Source organism: Phyllostomus discolor, chromosome 9, assembly GCF_004126475.2.
Source record: "Phyllostomus discolor isolate MPI-MPIP mPhyDis1 chromosome 9, mPhyDis1.pri.v3, whole genome shotgun sequence".
Taxonomy (NCBI): Eukaryota; Metazoa; Chordata; class Mammalia; order Chiroptera; family Phyllostomidae; genus Phyllostomus; species Phyllostomus discolor.
Genome location: NC_040911.2, coordinates 64303382 through 64323946, shown reverse-complemented (window position 1 = coordinate 64323946; position 20565 = coordinate 64303382). Strand labels below are relative to the sequence as shown.

Sequence of the window (20565 nt, the reverse complement as noted above, 5' to 3'; positions counted from 1 at the left end):
AATCATGTGTTCTCTCTCCATAGCAGCCATGTGGACCTAGCAACTACCTAAGGCCCAGTAACCACATGGACTCCAAGCAGGAGCTCCGAGTGTAAGCCTGGATGTAATAATGCAGAGCAGCCAGAGTGCAGCCAGGAAGAGAGTGTAGCTACACTAGCAGGACAGGAGAGTGTTCCTGTCCTGCTAGTGTAGCAGGACAGGAACAGAGGCTTTGATATGGACTAAACCATTGGGTGTCCAAGCATCCTGTTGGGCCACATGCACCCCAGTATGGCTGTGAATGCAGCCCAACACAAAATCATAAATTAACATTATGATATTTTTGTGTGTGATTATGTGTCTCAATGTATTTAATGTGTGGCCCAAGATAACTCTTCTTCTGTGGCCCAGAAATTTTGGACTTTGGCCTTTCTCCTGGGCTTGCTGAAGACAAAGTTAGGCTTCTTTCCACAGTGGATGGATGGAGATGAAACAGCCGGAACCTGGGGTTAGTCTGTTATTTCTGTCCTAAATCTTATCCTAATACCCTAATATCCCGTGTGTGGGTCCCTGTAAATATTTTTCTCACAACTCTATGAAAGGACCCAATTTCTACTGGCAACACATAGTCATCATAGCCATTATTGTAAATGGCTGTGTAAAACTCTCTTAAGTGGATACTAGAATTTATTGCATTGGTGTTCCATTTAGGGCATAGTTTTTGATTTGCCCCCAGTCTCTACCACAGAACTTTAGAATAGTCGGCCAGAGGGGAAACACATTTGAAAGAATAGTTCTCATTGGAACCAGATGGGTTTACCCCTCCCCTCAAAGGACTGGTGAGCACTGAATGGAGTGAGTGGAAAAACCCTTGAAGGGATTTTATGACAATAATATAACAAGGGATGAGTGTTCAGCTCAGAGAAATACCAATTTCCACTTCGTGCTAATTAATGAGAACAGTTGATATGCAAATAAGCCTCTTTTATTTTTTAGTTAATTAACTTTATTTTTTAGAGCAGTTATAAGTTCACAGCAAAATTAAGCGGAAGGTACAGAGATTTTTCCATATATTCTGTACTCTTACACATGCATAGACTCATACATTATCAGAATCCCCACTAGGCTAGTACACTTGTTAAAACTGATGAATCTACATTCACACATCATTATCACCTAGAGCCCATAATTTACATTGGGAATCACTCTTGGTGTGTACATGCTATGGCTTCAGGACAATTTATATCTAATGTAGCCAATCTACATTAAAGTACCAGATAGAGAATTCATTACTACTACTAATTGTCTGTGCTCTGCCTATTCATCCTTCCTTCCGGCTCCAACCCCTAGCGACATCATCTCTTACTATCTCCATCATTTTTCCTTCCCAGATGTTATATATTAAATCAAACGTATGTAGCCCTTTCATATTGGCTTCTTTCCCCTAGTAAATGTCTTTTCACCTGTCTTTTCATGGCCGGGTATCACTTCCCTCCCTTCCCTTCCCTTCCTTGCCTTCCCGTCCTTCCCTTCCTTCCTTCCCTTCCTCTGTGTCCACTTCCCCTTCCCTTCCCTTACCTGCCCATTCAATCTTTACTTCCTCCCCTATTCCTGTCCTCCGGCTCCCTCCCATCCCTCCCTTGTTCTGTTCTTTCTTTCTTTCTTTCTTTCTTTCTTCTTTCTTTCTTTCTTCTTTCTCTCTTCTTTCTCTCTTTCCTTCTTTCTTTCCTAAATAATATTCCATTGTTTGAATGCACCACAGTTTGTTTACCCATTCAGTTTATTTAACCATTCAAAGGACATCTTGGTTGCACCTGAGTTTTAGTACTATGAATAAAGCTGCTATAAATACCCATGTTAAGGATTTGTGGGGACCTGTTTTCAGTTCTTGGGTAAATACCAAGAAGTGTGATTGCTGGGTCATATGGTAAGTGTATGTTTAGTTTTGTAAAAACTTCCATACTTTCCTCCAAAGGGCTGTACCATTTTGCATTCCCATCAGCAATGAAGGAGAGCTCCTGTTGCTCCACATCCTCACTAGCATTTGTTGTTGTCAATGTTCTAAATTGTGGTCATTTTCATAGTTGTGAAATGCTATCTTGTTTTTCAGAATTTGCATTTCCCTGATGATATATGTTATAGAGCATCTTTGCATATGCTTGTTTGCCATCTGTATATCTGTATATCTTCTTTGGTGGGGTGTTTGTTTAGGTCTTTGGCTCTTCTTAAAATCAGGTTCAGCCTTTTTTTTCCCCTTAAAGACAGAGAGAGGAGAAGGGAGAGAGAGAGAGAGAGAGAGAGAGAGAGAGAGAGAGAGAGAGAGAGAGAGATTTGTTATTCCACTTATTTATGCATTCATTGTTTGATTCTTGTATGTGCCCTAATCAGGGATCTAACCCACACCTTGGCATATTAGACAACACTCTAACAAACTGAACTACCCACCCAGGGCCAGCCTGACTTTTAAAGTCTTTGGCTATGGTGGACTAGAATCACCAAATGCAAACAAGCTTTTGTGGGATGGGTTCTTATGTGAAGGAGCCCCTTGACTCTTTCTGAATTCCTCTTCTGGCCAGCTGTCAGAAGTTTATTACATTATTACTATCCCTAAGATGAGCACACTCAGATATTCACATCAAAGATAGAGATTAAGCCCTGGCCCACATGGCTCAGTTGGTTGGACATCATCCTACAAAGCCAAAGTCACTGGTTCTATTTCCCAGCAGGGTACAGTAGGTTTGGTCCCCCATTGAGCCTTGTGTGAGAAGCAAATGATTGATGTTTCTCTAGCACATTCATATTTCTCTCCACCTTTCTCCCTCCCTTCCCCTCTAAATACATAAATAAATAAATACATAAATAAGTATTTTTAAAAGGATGGATATTAAGTTATTTCTGCATTTGAAAGGGAATTTATATCACAAAAATTCCTATGTCAAAACCCCACAGTAGCTTGTTCATTGCCACCTCAGCCTCTAGCTGCAGCTCTAATGGATCAGGCATATCCCGCATCAGGGCTTTGCACATGAAAATCTACTGTGGTCTTCTCCATGATTTGCAGTATTTTCTTTCCTGCATAGCTTTTTAACATTCTTTTCTTGTCCAGCAAGTTCATACATATTAAGTCACTAGATTTTATGCTGTAATGTATTTCAATTAACATATTTTGCCCCTCCCTCCTCTTACTCCATTTTACCTTCTTCTTTTCTCCCATTATTTTCATTTCAACTTTTGTTTCCTCTCTTGCTACAACTTGTTTCCATTCCACACTCATACTATTTCTCCCCTGTCAAGACACACAAAGCCAATTTTCTTGTCAATGGTCATTTCACATCCTTTTTCCCCACTCTTCAAAGACCCACATTCTCTCTTCACCTTTAGTAATCTTTGGTTGTGAGTAAGGTAGTTGTTGCATTTTTGGTCAATTTTATCTCTAGAACTTTACTAATTTTGCATTTCAAATATCAAATTTTACTGGTTCCCCTCTCCTACACTTTTTTTCATCTCAAATTTTTAATTCTGCCATCTTAGCCTGTTTTCTTCTTTTTTTCTCATTCTTCTATTTCTCTTTCATCCTGCCCTTTTATTTTTCTTTATCCTCCTTCTTGATTTTCCTTACATGTCAAATTATAATTTTTCCCTGTCTTAGCTTGTGTTTTGTTCCTCACTCTTAGTATTCCTTCTCCCTCTATCATTTCAAAATCACTTCCCATTCCTCTGAAAAATCTCTTAGACTGTTCTTTGTTTCTTTTCCCCTCTTATTCCATACCACCTACACTAATCTTTGCTCATTTGTTGTTGATCTTTCCCTCCAATTTGTCTCCTATATTTTTATTAATTGTTTACTGTTTTCCTTCCTTTTTATTTCTCTCTCGCACTCTATTTTATTTTATATTATTTTAATTTTTGTTTAAACTTAATACTATATGCTTCACTTGTCATTCTCCATTTCACATTTTTATTCCCTTTTTTATTCATGATATAAATTTTACTTTCTTTCTTTACATTGCTCCAACTCCCAGCTCTTATTAGTGCTCCTCTCTCTACCCTATGAAATCATTTTTTCTTTCAGTAGGCCATCTCATTCCACTCTCCTTTCTTATAATAGTCTTAACCTCTTTACACCCTTACTAATACTGGTTTACTTGCTGTTGATAGTGGGAATGTGTGGGGAGTTATATTTGCGGATGTGGGTTTGTTTCCTGGGCTGTAAAACTGAGCCCAGTGGTGATGTTCACTATGGTGAGCATCATAGTGATGATCAGCACAATGACATATCCATTATGGGCTTTTCTCCTTCCAGATCACTATCCCTCACTCCAGTTTCCTGGAATCACTTTGGAAATAAATTTCTGACACTCACATGCTTGTTGCAGGTTCTGCTTTGAGGATTATCAAATTAAGGTTTCCAGTCTTCTCTCCCCAGTAAACAGTATCACTTTCCTAGTGCCTGGTTGTTCAAGACAAAAATTAGACTTCACTCTTCTCTGTGGTGTTATATCTCATTGTATCCATTGGCAACTTCTCTTTCTCTCCATGACTGCATCCATGCTTCCTGTGTTTCTCACTTGAACTTCTACAATAGCCTCTTCACTAGTCTCCCTGTCTCCTGCTTTAGAATAATCATTTAAGATTTTAATCATGCCACAGTGCTGCTTCTCTGAAATCCTATAGGACTAATAACAACAAGAGCATCTGTAGAGCATTTTCTAGTTGCTCCAGACTGTTCTGAGGATGGTGGGTATATTAAACTCATTCAAACCTCACATAAAAACCCTGGGAGGTAGGGACTAATACTATCATCCTATGATACAGAAGGGAAATTGAAGTACATAGGAGTTAAACAATTTGGCAGTCTTTTTGGCACCTGGTTGTGGCAACTTATACTTTCTTTTAAATCTTCAGATAGTTGATGACAACTTTTTTATGTAGCTGGATTGTTAGTGAAAATAATTTTGCTTCTCAAGTTTTCTATTTGATAAAATCTGAAGGGAAGAAAAATTTACTTTAAATTTATAAGTCCATATCTAGTTAAGCAGAACCCCAGGAGAAACTGCGGACTAAGATAAGAGGATCTAACTGTATTATAAATGTATGAAATAATGTAAGTCAGTATGGGAAAAGATGTTAACCTAAGAAACTTTGAAAGTGAATAGAGACTGTTAGTCTAAAGGCAAAAGGAGCCCTGACTGGTATGGCTCAGTGTGTTGGGTGTCATCCTGCAAAGTGAAAGGTTGCTGGTTTGATTCCTAGTCAGGGCACATGCCTAGGTTGCAGGTTTAATTCCCAGTTGGGGTGCATGTAGAGAAGCAACCCATTGATGTTTTTCTCTCACATCAGTGCTTCTTTCCCCTGACATTTCCCTCCTTTACCTTCTCTCTAAAAAATAAATAAGTAAATAAAGACAAAAGGAACTGCATATTACTACTGTACTCAAGTTGATAAACTTGTTTTCTATAAGGGTATGTATTAATGAATCTGCTACTACTATAAGGACATATAGAAATGAACAATTAAGTTAATACTCAGAATGTCAATGATGGAAACCAGGCTTCTCATTGTTTGGCTGGAAATTTACATATAAGCAAGGGGCAGAGGTTAGAATAATTTATATCAGCAACTTCAACCTTTTCATCTCATGGCACACATAAACTAATTATTAAAATTCTACAGCATGCCAAAAATTTATGTCTTGCCAATCTGGCAAAGAAAAAGTTATAATTTTGGTGGATTTAAAAAAATAATAAAAGTGGAGGGTGGCAACATGATGCAGGAGTGAGTGGAAACCACACTAACCCACTCTCAAGACCAATCTGGAATTAAAACTAAACTATGGAGAAATTATCCAGAACAAACAACTGAACAATAGTGAGAGAGAAGCCTTTAAAACCTTGGACATACAGAAGAACCAGCTTTGACAAAAAGCTGCACCTCTACAACAGCATACAAAGACATGGTGGATGGATCAACTCTCAGTCAGCCAGTTAGAGGGAAGGACCCAACCAAAGATTGGCTCAACAACAATCAAAACTCAAATACATCCAGAAAGCCAACATAAATGGCATCCCAAGAGCAGCAAGTTCAGGAGGTCAAGGAGACTGCACCACTGAATCTCACAGGCCTCCTGCCATAGAAGTTCTACCACACCAGAAACTCAGGAAATCAACACAGATCAATCTCAGAAAGAAACAGACGCAAAGAAGAAGAGTCTCACAAATAATGGGAAGGCAAAGAAAACAGTCCCCAAATGAAAGGAAAGGAGGAAGCCTCAGAAAGAATGTTTAAATGAACTAGAGGGAAGTCAACGATCAGATACTGAGTCAAATAAATGGTTATAGGGAAGCTCAATTAGCTCACTGAGAATTACCAAAATCTACAGTGAAACTACAATGAACTCACTGCAAACTATATCATCATGAAAAAGGAAATAGAAACTATCAACAAGGGCCAAGAGGAAATGAAGACTACAATTTCTGAACTGAAGAACACAGTAGAAGGAATCAAAAGCAGGCTAGATGAAGCAGAGAATTGAATCAGCAAGCTGGAGGACAAGGCACAAATAAACACCCAGAAAGAACAATAAAAGGAAAAAAAAGATGCAGAAGAAAGAATGAAGAGGTGTTAAGGGAACTACAGCACAACATGAAACGTCATAATATCCGTAACATAGAAGGAGAAGAGCAAGGGGTTAGAAAACTTGTTTGAAAAAGTAATGATGGAAAACTTCTCTAATTTGATGACAGAAAAAGTCACACAAGTCCAGGAAGCATAGAGGGTCTCAATCAAGAGGAACCCAAAGAGACCCACTCCAGGACACATCATAATTAGGGTGATGAAATTCCAAGACAAAGAGAGAATCTTAAAGGCAGCAAGGGAGAAACAGGAAGTAACATACAAGAGAACCCTGATAAAGCTAGCAGCTGACTTCTCAATGGAAACACTACAAGCCAGAAGGCAATGGGAAGAAATATTCCACGTAATGGAAAGCAAAGTCCTCCAACCAAGACTACTCAATCCAGCAAGTCTCTCAATTGAAATGGAAGGTGAAATAAGGAGCTTCTCAGACCAAAGAATGCTAAAAGAGTACACCTCCACAAAATCAGCTCTGCAAGAGATGCTAAAGGGATTGCTTTAAGAAGAGGAAGGAAAAGAGTGAGAGAGAGAGGAACACAGGTATGAAGGAAGTAAAATGGCAATGAATAAGCACCTATCATTAATAACCCTAAATATAAATGGATTAATTGTTCCAATCAAAAGATGTAGAGTAGCTGAATGGATAAGAAAGCATGATCCACACATATGCTGCCTACAAGAAACCCACCTCAGAACAAAAGACCTATACAGACTGAAATTGAAGGGATGGAAAAAATATTCCAAGCAAATGGACAGGAAAACAAAAAGGCTGGGGTAGCAATACTCATATCAGACAAAACAAGCTTGAAAACAAGGGCCATAAAAAAAGACTCAGAAGGACACTTCATAATACTCAAGGAAAGAATCCATTAAGAATACATAAACATTGTAAACATATATGCACGCAACACAGAAGCACCCAAAATATATAGGGAAAATCTTGGAGGACTTCGAGAAAGATATAGGCAGCAACACAATTATAGTAGGGGATTTTGACACCCCCACTGTCAAATATGGGTAGATCTTCCAAAAAAATATCAACAAAGATATTGTGGTAATGAACAACATCCTAGATCAAATGGACTTAACTACATATATATATAAACTTTCATCCTGAAGAAGCAAAATAAACATTCTTTTCAAATGCACATGGAATATTTTCAAAGATAGACCACATGAGAGGGCACAAAATAAGCCTCAAAAAATTCAAGAAAATTGAAATTATAGAAAGCATCGTCTTAGACCACAAGATCCTGAAACTAAAAACCAACCCCAAGGGCAAAACTCAAAAACACTCAAACTCATGGAGATTGAATAGCATGCTACTAAAAAATGAATGAATTAAGAATGAGGTCAAGGAAGAAATTAAAAAGTTTCTGGAAACAAATGAAAATGAACTCACAACAACCCAAAACTTATGAGACATAGCAAAGACAGTCCTGAGAGGGAAGTTCATAGCAATACAAGCCTACCTAAAAAAATACAGGAACATTTCAATGAAATAACCTTACCCTGCATCTACAGGAATGGGAGGAACAGCAAAGACAGCCCAGAAAAAGTAGAAGGAAGGAAATAATCAAGATCAGAGCAGAACTGAATGATGTAGAGCTTAAAGAAACAATTCTAAGAATCAATAAATACAGGAGCTGGTTCTTTGAGAAGATAAAACAAAATCAACAAGCCTTTAAGCAGGCTCATCAAGAAAAAGAGAGAGGACCCAGACAAACACAATCAGTAGTGAAAGAGGAGAGATTAAAACTGATACCACAGAAATACAAAGGATTGTAAGAAATTGCTACAAAGAACAATATGCCAAGAACTTTGAAAACCTAGGTGAAATGGACAAATTTCTAGAAAAACATAATCTTCCAAAATTCAATAAAGAAGAAGCAGAAAGCCTGAACAGACCAATAAAAGCTCAAAAAATTGAAGCAGTAATAAGAAAATCTGCCAGCACACAAAAGTCCTGGACCAGATGGTTTCACAGGAGAATTTTACAAAACATTTAAAGAAGAGCTTACTCCGATTCTTCAAAGACTATTCCAAAAATTCCAAAAAGATGGAAGACACCTAAACTCTTTTTATGAGGCCAGCATCATCCTAATTCCAAACACTAGATAAAGACACAACAAAGAAAAAAAACTACAGGCCAATGTCACTGATGAACATAGACACTAAAATCCTCAACAAAATATTGGCAAACCGAATCCAGTAATACATTATGAAGATCACACATGATCAATAGGGTCTATCCCAGGGATGCATGGATGATACAATATTCACAAATCAATAAATGTAATACATCACATAAACAAATGGAAGACAAAAAAATCACATGATCATATCAATAGATACAGAAAAAGCATTTGATAAGGTACAGCACCCATTTATGATAAAAAATACTCAGTAAAGTGGGATAGAGGGAGCATTCTTCAACATACTGCAGCCCATATACGAGATACCTACAGCCAACAACATGCTCAGTGGCAAAAACTAAAATCTTTTCCACTAAGATCAGGAACAAGACAAGGCTTGCCTGCTTTTGCCACTTCTACTCAACATACTATTGGAAGTCCTAGCCACAGCAATTGGACAAGAAAAAGAAATAAAAAGGCACCCAAATAGGAAAGGAGGAAGCAAAACTGTTATTTTTTGCAGATGACATGGTAGTGTACAGAGATAATCCTATAGACTCCACCAAAAAACTACTCAACCTAATAAGTGAATTTGGCCAAAACAGCAAGATATAAAGTCAATATTCAAAAATCAAAGACGTTTTTGTACACCAACAATGAAATATCAGAAACAGAAATTGGGAAAAATCCTATTGTAATAGCAACAAGAAAAATAAAGTACCTAGGAATAAACATAACCAAGCAGGTAAAAGACCCTGTACTCAGAAAACTACCCAACATTGAAGAAAGAAATTAAGGAAGACACAAACAAATGGAAGCATATACCATGTTCATGGATTGGAAGAATTAACATAATCAAAATGTCCCATACTACCCAAAGCAACTTACACATTCAATGCAATTCCTATTAAAGTGCCAATGGCATATTTCACAGACATAGAACAAACACTTCAAAAATTTACATGGAACCATAAATGACTCCTAATAGCTACTGCAATTTTGAGAAAGAAGAGTAAAGTAGGATGGATCGCAATGCCTCATATCAAATTGTATTACAAGGCCACTGTAATAAAAATAGCCTAGGTACTAGCATAAGAACAGACACATAAACCAATGGAACAGACAGAGAGCCCAGAAATAACCCAAGTCTCTATGGTCAATTCATATTCATCAAAGGAAGAAGAAGCATAAAAGTGAGTAAAATAGCTTCTTCAACAAATGCTGTGGGAGATTTGGACAGCTACATGCAAAAAAATGAAACTTGATCACCCAACTTACACCATACACAAAAATAAATCCAAGGTGCATAAAAGACTAAATATAAATCATGACACCATAACAGTCCTAGAAAAAAACATAGGCAAGAAAATCTCAGGTATTCCATACAGCAATATTTTCACCAATGTGCCCCCTAGAGCAAGGTACATAAAGGAATGAAAAAAACAAATGGGATCTCATCAAATTAAACGCTTCAAATGGGAAAAGAAAACAGCATTAAAGTGAAAGGAAACCAACCATATGGAAAAACAGATTTGCCAATGTACCTTGGACAAGTGTTTGATCTCCAAAATATACAAACAATTCATACAACTCCACTCCAGGAAGACAAACAACCCAATGAAAATGGGCAAAAGACTTGAAACAGACATACAGAGGACCCAGAGATATATGAAAGATGCTCAGCATCACTTGCCATCAGAGAGATGCAAATTAAAACCAACACTGTGAGATACCACCTCACACTGGTCAGAATGGCCAATATAAACAAATCAACAAACAAGTGTTAGAGAGGATGCTGAGAAAAGGGAACGCTAGCGCACTGTTGGTGGGAATGCAGACTGGTGCAGCCACTATGGAAAAACCAGTATGGAATTTCATCAGAAAACTAAAATGGAACTGCCTTTTGACCCAGCAATTCCACTGCTGGGATTATACCCTAAGAATTCTGAAACACCAATCAGAAAGAACCTATGTACCCCAGTGTTCATAGCAGCACAATTTATAATAGCCAAGTGCTGGAGGCAACCTAAGTGCCCATCTGTAAATGAATGGATCAAAAAACTGTCAGATTTACATGATGGAATACTACACAGGAAAAAGAAAGAAAGAGTTCCTACCTTTGGGACAGCATGGATGGAACTGGAGAGCATTATGCTAATGAAATAAGCCAGGTGGTAACATACAAATGCCATATGATCTCACCTGTAAGTGGAATGTAATCAACAAACCAAACAAGCAAGCAAAATATAACCAGAGACATTACTAGCAGTAACCATAGGGGAGGGTGGGGGTGGAGGGGGTATTGTGGGGAGATAAAGGGGGAAGGGTTTTCAGGAACGTCTATAAAGGATACATGGACAAATTGAAGGGGGGGGGTATGATCAAGGGTGGGAAGTGGAGATGGCTGGGGTGTGGGGAGTGGTGGGGGGAAATGGAGGCAATTGTACTTGAACAATAATAAAAAAAGTTAAAAATAAAAAATAATACTAATTACCTTCTTTTTTGTCCAAATAACTTTCAAAAGAATCAGGTGCCTGTACTTGTATCTAAGGATTTCTGGTACCAAGAATTAACCAGTCACATGCAACCTTATTATGTGACATGACCAATAAGATGCAACTCTATTATATGACCTATGTACTTATGGTTCAAAACAGGGCCTTTCACACCGGACAGCTTTTGTTGTGTTGGCTATTGTCATTTTATTTGATATTCTTAAGGAAAAGAGGTCAGTTGCCCCTGACTAAATAGTCAGGTATTGCATGTTTGAAAATTCTGTGGCATACCAGTTGAAAAACTGCTGATTTATATGATAATGGATTAGAGTTAGAGATATCAATAAGAACTGATATTTAACTCAATATAAATACAGATGTTACATATAGAAATATTTATAGATATGCATATGTGTATAGATGTGTGTATCTTGGTTTCTAATACCATTTTCCATTAAAGGTGACCAGAGCTCCTTGGAGAAATAGCTCATTTTACAACTGGGACAGGAAATATACAAGAAAACTATGAAATATTTTGCAGTGTTATAATATTAGGCAGCATTAAAAAATATACACATTGATTGATGGGGCATGTCAAAGGACCAGAGGAGCCAGGTGAAAGAGCTCCCCATAGCTAAATTTAGAACAATGTGAGTAACTAGATAAATTAAATAGTATTAAATAAAGTAGTGCTAACATAGAAAGTAAATATATAAGTCCATAATGATATAATTAATGGTGAATAAATAATTAACAGGGGAGAAGAGACAAATCTGCCATACAGAATTTCAAGTGAGTTATATAGATAGTCCAGCCACAAAGTGGTGGAACATAACCCCCATTCTATAAGTGTGGGCTGCAAACAGTGACTTGTTTCCAAAGAGCATAGTAGGGAAAAGGAAAATAAAAGAGAAATTTTTATAGCAGAGAAACCTGACAAACATTTACCTCAGCCAGGTGATTCAAAGGCAACATTAACAGTTACAATAATGTTGATAGTGTATACTCTTGATATGAGGTGATGAAAACGACATATTATCTCTGATCTTCCTCCTAAGACCATTAATCTCAATCTAATTATGACAAACCATGAGACAAATACTAATGAAGATATATAATATACTTGGCCAGTACTTCTGACAACTGTAAAAGTCATCAAAACAAGTCTGAAAAACTGTCACAATCAGAGGAGCCTAATGAAACATGATAACCAAACATAATGTGATATCCTGGATGGAATCTTGGACAGAAAAGAGATGCTGGGTTAAAAACTAAGGTAATTCAAATAAACTATGAACTTTGATTTATAATGGTGTGTCAATATTTGTTCATTAATTGTAGTAAGTATGTCATACTAGTTTAAAAGGCCCATAATAGGAGAATCTGTGGGCAGGGCTAAATGGGAACTCTTTCTACTACCTTTTCAATTTTTCTGTAGATCTAAAAGTGTTGTGAAAAAACCTCAAAAACAAATAAGCAAATACAACAATAAGCAAAATAAAAGAAAAAGCAAATTGAGTTATTCTACATGTGCTTGTAAACCTTTGTGGAGGTTTGACAATTTTGGCTAACCTAGCATAAACTTTCCAGATGAGTAACTTGGATTTTGAGGTGGTTGTTTGGGTAAGAGTTATCTAGTTCCACAATCATAATGATCAAATTTACTGTGAGAAATCTAATTCTGAGGATTGATTTGCAATAAGGAGAATTTTTGACCCATCTCCCATCCCTGTAAGAACCTGAGAAACAAGAGTTCTGAAGTTTCTTTTGGAAACTTCTCTCTAGAGACTCAAAGAAAATATACTGAAAGAAAAGTAAGTCTGTGAGTAAGCTTCCTCAATATAACTTTAGGGTAACACAGTTTGAGAATAACTTCTGGCTTACCTTAACTACATCCTTCTGCACATGTTGAAGTTACTGATGGACTTTCTTTTCACAACCCAAAGACCTTATTGAGGCAAAATTCACTATCATAATTATGGAAAATACATTTAATTGATTCAGTGAAGCAGTTGGATTTCCACTCCCTTTGAATTATTCTTCATAGATAATCCTCTGATAGGAAGAATCTGACGAGTCAGTGTGTCTTTATGGCCCCATTGACATCTCAGGCAGTTGCTGGACTCTCATAGTGAAGCAGACAGGTCAGCCCTGCATAGGGTGAAGCAGGATGACATGTTTCCTCCCACTTTCTTAGCAAGCTCAAAGCCTCATTACAGTACCCTGATTTTTTCAGGTTTATAGAATATACTAGGACAAATAAAATCATATGAAATTTAAAGTGTACATTGTGGTGATTCTATATACATATACTTTGTGAGAGGATTCCTATCATCTAGTTAATCAACACATCCATTGCTTTACACATTTATCTTTTTTTGTTTTGTTAGAAAGTTTAATTCCTACTCTCTGAGAAACTTTCAATTATATAATGCAATATTATCAAGCATAGTCACCATGTTACACCATTAGATCCTTAGACCTCACTCATCTCAGAGCTAAAAGTTTGTACCCTTTCCCCAGCCTCTCCTTTTTCCCCTACCCTCCATACCCTCATTAAAAAAAAAATGTCAGGGTTGACTTTTTAAATGAACAGTGTTACAAACTTTTAAAATAATGGTTTTATTTTCTATTTCCTTTCTGCACCAATCATTATAGATTTAGTTTCAGCCTGTATGCAGAGAAATTTGGTTTCAGCTGAGAGCTCCACCCTTGTGCCCTCAGGTCCTTTACCTTTTCAAACACGTCTACTTCTGGAGTGCTTTTACTACCCATAGCCAGAAAGTGAGTCTCTGTCCAACTGCCCTAACTTCAGGAACTCACTTTGCCTATGGCACAGAGAATAGATGTGACTGTGATTCAGAAGTTGGGAGTGGGTGGGACAGGGTACAGACTCATTGGTACGTCCAACCATGACCTTCACCAGGGCTGAGCCAAAGTTGCCCTCATGGGATTTTGCATATGATCTTTCCTGGCTTACCCTCTCTCCCTTCGCTGGTCCACTATCCCACTCCAAGTTTTTCCTGGGAATGCTTCCTCATGAATCTCGTTACAACCTCTGTCTCAGGGTCTACTTCTGGGGACACAACTGAGTTTGCTGTTTAGAAAGAACGTGCTGTCAGGGGTGTAACTGGCTGATTAGGTGCTATTCTGGGGGTTGCCCCTAGCCAAAGACTGAGGCAGGTAGACGTACAAGACCCCTTTCTTCCTTCCAAGGTGGGGCTCCTCTCAGAAGTTCTAGTGTGGAACTCCTGGTGGGCTGGCATAGTGGTGTCCTTTCCCAACTGCAAAACTATTGCAAAGGTCCCAATTTGCAAGACTAACACCTATACTTTGGTTGTTCATTGGGTGTTTGTTTATTTTATTTTTATTTTTCACATTTATTTTTTTTGATGGGGGAGTTGGAAAATTTTACTTTAGGTAATAGCTAATAAACTTAGTAATAAATACATGTAGAAGCTATTGTTCCGATGGGAACTGAAGGTATAACCACCTTGACTCCAGGACACCATAAACAGGTCCCACCTTTGTGCCCCAGGAGTACTACAAGCAAACCAAGACTTCATCTTGAACCACTGTACTCCACATTAAGATGCCTACTGCCAGGAGAAAGGTAAAGACAACCACCCAGTGATCAGACCCTGGCTTATGGAGTCTGTGGTGTTATGGATGAGACATGAAAAATTCTCACAGACTACTGAATCCTGTGGAGGAAAAGGGACGGTGCAGCTTCTCTCACAAGAGGAGAAAAAACCTCAACCCTTGCTTGACAAGATTTTATTGCTTCTCTGGGCACGTTACATGATGGTCCTTGTTTATTATGCATGGGTTAGATTTAGGTGGTTACCTTTTACAGAAAACCAAGGAGAGGTTGCTACTAATCACATCACAGAAGGAGGATATTTGCAAATGCAAAGGGAAAAGTGGTTGAACCGGTTATACTCCATACTGGGGAGGTTTAGCACAGACTTTAGGAAGTTACAGTAAGCACTTGCTGCCTCAATTCAGGGTGAGGAGAGTTTTTAGCAAAAGCAAGTCCCATAGCAGTCTCGGTAGAGTGCAGGCCTGATTCCCCATGGGAGAACCTATCTGTGGGTGTGGGTCCTGTGCATCTCTGAGTGGGAGCTGGGCTCACATCATGCAGAATGGTCTCCGATAACCCAGGACAACAGGTAAAGACCACTGCCCAGGACACAGATGAAAGAATGCTGCAGCCTTTTATTTGATTAAGTTTTTCCCTGAATTCCAAACCCCTTACCTACACTTTCCTTCTCCTATAAATGGGGTCATTTTAAGATGAATTTAAACATGGTCTGTTAGGGTACATAACCACCATTTTCTCAGATCACTAGCTATCTAAATTAAGTGCCCATAAAGACTAAATCCCTATCTCTGCTTATTTGACTCTGGGTAGGTGATGGGCAGCATGAATGCAGGCTTTTCTAGTTTTATTCTGATTATTAATGCTGCACAAGACAATATTTATTGTCTTTTACTTCTTTATTTCTGTTTGCTGCTGTTATTTTAGTACTTTAAAGAGAAAGGGAACCATTGTGACCTTGTTTTCTTTATCTGAAAGCTGCCTTAGCTTTCTAAACGGGAGAGGGGGTTTTGAAAAATCACTGAAGGAGAAAGAAAAGGTTGCTTGTCAAGAATGCCCTATGGTTGATGATAACTGTGTATGGTTACATTTCACTTTTAATTAATAATGCTCAAGACTTTTAAATTCAGAAGTTCCTTTTTACAGCAGCTGACACTGATGAAGGTGCATGCTCTCAATGATGTTGTGGCACTTGTTGAACACACAGTGAATACTCTCAGTGTCCACAGTGCAAGTGAAGTGGAGGTAGCAGTAGTGGTGGCCATTTGCACAAGCAGTGCTGCTTCTCAGAAACACATTGCAGATGAATTTCTTGGCCTGGGTCAAGCATGCAATCCTCTCCAGGCTCAGGAAGTTAGCATCCCCAGGAGGAGTATAGTTAGCAAATTCTGGAAGCAGTAATTTTTTTTATTTCCAGCAAGGACTTTTCAGAAAAGAGATCTGCTTGTTGAGAACAGAAATTAGAGCATGTGTTGATCCAGATATTCTTTAAGAGGTTCAAAGCCACCAGCCAGTGGTTGGCTTGGTTGTCCTATCCGTGTAAGAAATGTCCAAATCTGTACGAATTTTTATGAGTTTATTTGAGTCAAACTGATGAAAATTGCTGGGAAGCAAAATCTCAACAGATTAGAATGTGGTCCACAGATGGCAGTTTTACCACTTCTTTGTACATTAGAATCAAAGGAGAAGATTAAGGGGGTTACATGAAATCTATTGTGATAGATTAGGGAGGCAGAAGAAAGCAAAGTGGGGAATCTCTGGCATTAAATAAAAGATAAAAGGAACAGACAGAGGCAGATATATGATAGTTAACAGTTAACTATTGACATGATATATACTCAAGGGAAGAATCCACCAAGAAGACATAAACACTGTAAACATATGCACCCAACATAGGAGCACCCAAATACATAAGAAAATCTTGGAGGACTTCAAGAAAGATATTGACAGCAACACAATCATAGTAGGGGATTTAGCACCCCACTGTCAAAAATGGACAGATCTTCCAAACAAAATATCAACAAAGATATTGTGGCATTGAATAATGCCCTAGAGGAAATGGACTTAACTGATATATATAGAGCTCTCTATCCCAATGAAACTAAATACACATGCTTTTCAAATGTACATGGAACATTTTCAAAGATAGATAACAAGGTAGGACACAAAACAAGCCTCAACAATTTCAAGAAAATTTAAAATGATACCAAGCATTCTCGATCACAAGGGACTGACAGCTAGAAAACTGACCACAAGGAAAAAAATCCAAAACACTCAAAATCATGGAGATTAAACAGCATGCTATTAAACAATGAATGGGTCAGAATTAAATTAGGGAAGAAATCAAAAAGTTTCTGGAAACAAATGAAAACGAACTCACAACAACCCAAACTTATGGGACATAGCAAAGACAGTCCTGAGAAGGAACTTCATGGCAATACAAGGCTACCTAAAATAGATAGAAACAATTGAAACAAACAACCTAACCTACATTTTACAAGAACTCGAGGAACAACAACAAAGACAACCCAGAGCAAGTCGAGAGGAAGGAAATAACCAAGATCAGAGCAGAATTAAATGAAGAAAAACCTCAGATATTTCACAGAAACATTTTACTGACATGTCCTCTAGAGCAAGGGACATAAAGGAAAGAATAAACAAATGGGATCTCATCAAAATAAAAAGCATCTGCATGGCTAAAGAAAACAGTACTAAAATAAAAGAGAACCAATTGTATGGGAAAACATATTTGCCGATGATACCTCAGCAAGGGTTTAATCTCCAAAATATATAGAGAACTTACATGACTCCACTCTAAGAAGACAAGCAACCCAATTAAAAAATGGGCAAAGGACTTAAACAGACACTTTTCCAAGGAGGACATACAAAAGTTGCTTAGTATAGCTGGCTATCAAAGAGATGCAAATTAAAACCACAATGAGATACCACTTCACACGACTCAGAATGGCCATCATAAACAAAGCAACAAACAAGTGTTGGAGAGGTTGTGGAGAAAAGGGGACCCTAGTGCACTGTTGGTGGGAGTGCAGACTGGTACAACCACTATGGAAAACAGTATGGAACTTCTTCAGAAAACTAAAAATGGATCTGCCTTTTGACCCAGCAGTTGCACTGCTGGGACTATATCCTAAGAACCCTGAAACACCAATCCAAAAGAACCCATGCACCCCAATGTTCATAGCAGCACAATTTACAATAGCTAAGTGCTGGAATCAACTTAGGTTCCCATCAGTAAGTGAATTGATGAAAAAACTCTGGTACATTTACACAATGGAATTCTATGCAGCAGAAAGAAAGAAGGAGCTCCTACCCTTTACAACAGCATGGATGGAGCTGGAAATCATTATGCTAAGTGAAAAAAGCCAGGTAGTGAAAGACAAATGCCATATGATCTCACATTTAACAGAAACCTGAGCAACAAAACAAAAAAAAACAAGCAAAATATAGTCAAAGACATTGAAATAGAGGACAGGCTGACAGTGACCAGAGAAGAGGGGGGGTGAATTTCAGGGGAGAATGGGAAGGGTTTACAAGAACAAATATAAAGGACACATGGACAAAAACTAGGGGGGGTGGAAATGAGAGGGAGGTGGGGAGGGATGCGTGGGTGGACTGGAATGGGAGTAAAGGGCAGAGAACTGTACTTGAACAATGATTAAAATAAAATTTTAAAAACAATTAACATGATAATAATAGTAATGAGAAGATCTGTGGTCTTGTGCTGTGGTGGGAGTTTGTGTCCTGAGGGGTCTGGAAAAAGGGATTACTCAAGCATTCCAAGGTTATATTATCTTGGAGGCAAGAAGACAAGAGATAAATCTTGTTTAGGTAAAGATTGACTTCATCAAGGAAGATACTGGCCTAGGACATGGCTACCACCGTGACTTGCTTTTTAGTTGAGAAGTTTTCATTTCAGGCCATCCTCTGTGGTTACTTTAGGTCTCTGAATTTGTAAGGCCACCATGCAGGCCTCCCCTGAGCTTGTTAGGTTTAGTATGTGGCCTCTTTTTCAACCACAGTTGTCTCAAATGATAGCAGAAAGATAATGGAGTCATCATCAGTATTTAGCTGATTATAATAAAAAAGTAAGAGAGCAAAGGAACTTAAACATTGAGTTTAAGAAACAGGGGAGCATAAGTCTGCTTGCTTAGTTAGGAAGCTACAGCTTTACACCTCAGAGGATTACAGTGTTTCTCCACCAGGGGGATTAACAATCTTCCCTTCCTTTCTGGTACTGGATTGTTGGGGGTTCCAGGGAGAGGTGCTCGACCAAAAAGGCTTGTCAGTCTAAATAGGGGGTGGTCCCATGCAAAGCCTGCAAAAGCTTGGGAAATTGATTGATTCTTTGAAAAGCACCTGGTCCATTCCAAACACAAATTAATATAATCCCAAGGAAACAAAGAAGCCCACTCTCCCTTCTCTCTCTCTCCTTCTCTCTCTCTCTCTCTCTCTCTCTCTCTCTCTCTCTCTCTTCTCTCTCTCTCTCTCGCCTGATGACCCACACTGGCACAGTGCACTCACCTGTTCTTTCCATGGCCATGTGGGTCCTGGCAGCTGCATGGCCCATGGCCATGTGGACTCCATAGGCAGGCTCCAGGAGGGAGCTTGAATACTGCAGGGCAATGGACTACAGCTGGGAACATATGCTAAGCTAGCTGGATAGTGGATGGACTGTACAAACTCTGGGCAGTGGCCTTTATTCAGCCCTACTAAAGATAAGATTGGACCTTTTCTATGGCAAAATGGATGGAGATGGGTCATGGGAAGTCAGGAATGGAACTCCCTTAATTTTACAATCATCAATAAATTTTATCCTGGAACCTCATCCTCCCATGCACACTGGCCACCTATGTCAACATGTGGAAGTTCAATTTGTCTACCTGGAACTTGGTCTCAAAGATTCCAGAAGTCAGGATGGGCAGCAAAGCTGGTCCTGATCACTAGGGAAATAGTAATCCTGCTTGATGAAATCAATCTTGCCCAGGAAGTACTGAAGCACAGTCAATCTGCTGGTACTCATTAGAGTCTTCATAGCAGGTGGGAGTCTTTCATCTTCCCACAGAAGCCTTGGCATTCTCATAGAATTCAGGAGGGAAATCAAAGTTGTGCACATTCATCACACTCAGAATGTATTCCACTTGGAACTGTTTCTAAAGGGTTAGCCAACTCATGGGGGGGTGGCACCAGGTTGCTCATGGTGGCCACATGGCCACAACCTAGTTTCAACGCCTTCCTTCAGGTTGTTTTTGATGTCTTGCTCTTTGGTGGCCTTCTTGCTGTGACTGTTGCTCCTGGCAGCCTGCAATACCACTCTCCATTAAACCTACTAATAAGAAGGATCCTCATTTGCTTCACAATGGCATTTTTACCAGATCTCCAGTAGCCAGCAGCCTGCAGCAGTGCATGGCCTGGTAAACTACTTGTCTTTTCTGCAGCTGCTTCTCAATCTTTTTTGTTAGCCTGGTTAGCTCTGTACCTTCTGCTGATTGGGCTGGTCCTAGGTCTTATTGTTTCCAAGCTGCACAGCTGCTAAAGTGACCTGTACAGGGTTGGCCCAGTTCCAAGAGGAGGAATATACATGGCAGACTGGGCCACTTGGGGAGGGTGGTGTTGTCAGGTGGAGGGGAGGCCCTACTTCGCTCCTTGTTTTTCTTGAGCCAAAGCCCAAGGGACTGATGGACACTATGGCCCCAGGTGAATC

At 38.8% G+C, this 20565-nt stretch overlaps 1 pseudogene; it reads right to left on the bottom strand.

The window, feature by feature from the left end:
- Positions 1-19708: 19708 nt before the first annotated feature.
- On the bottom strand, positions 19709-20296 carry LOC114506058 (annotated as a pseudogene).
- Between the last annotated feature and the right edge of the window lie 269 nt (positions 20297-20565).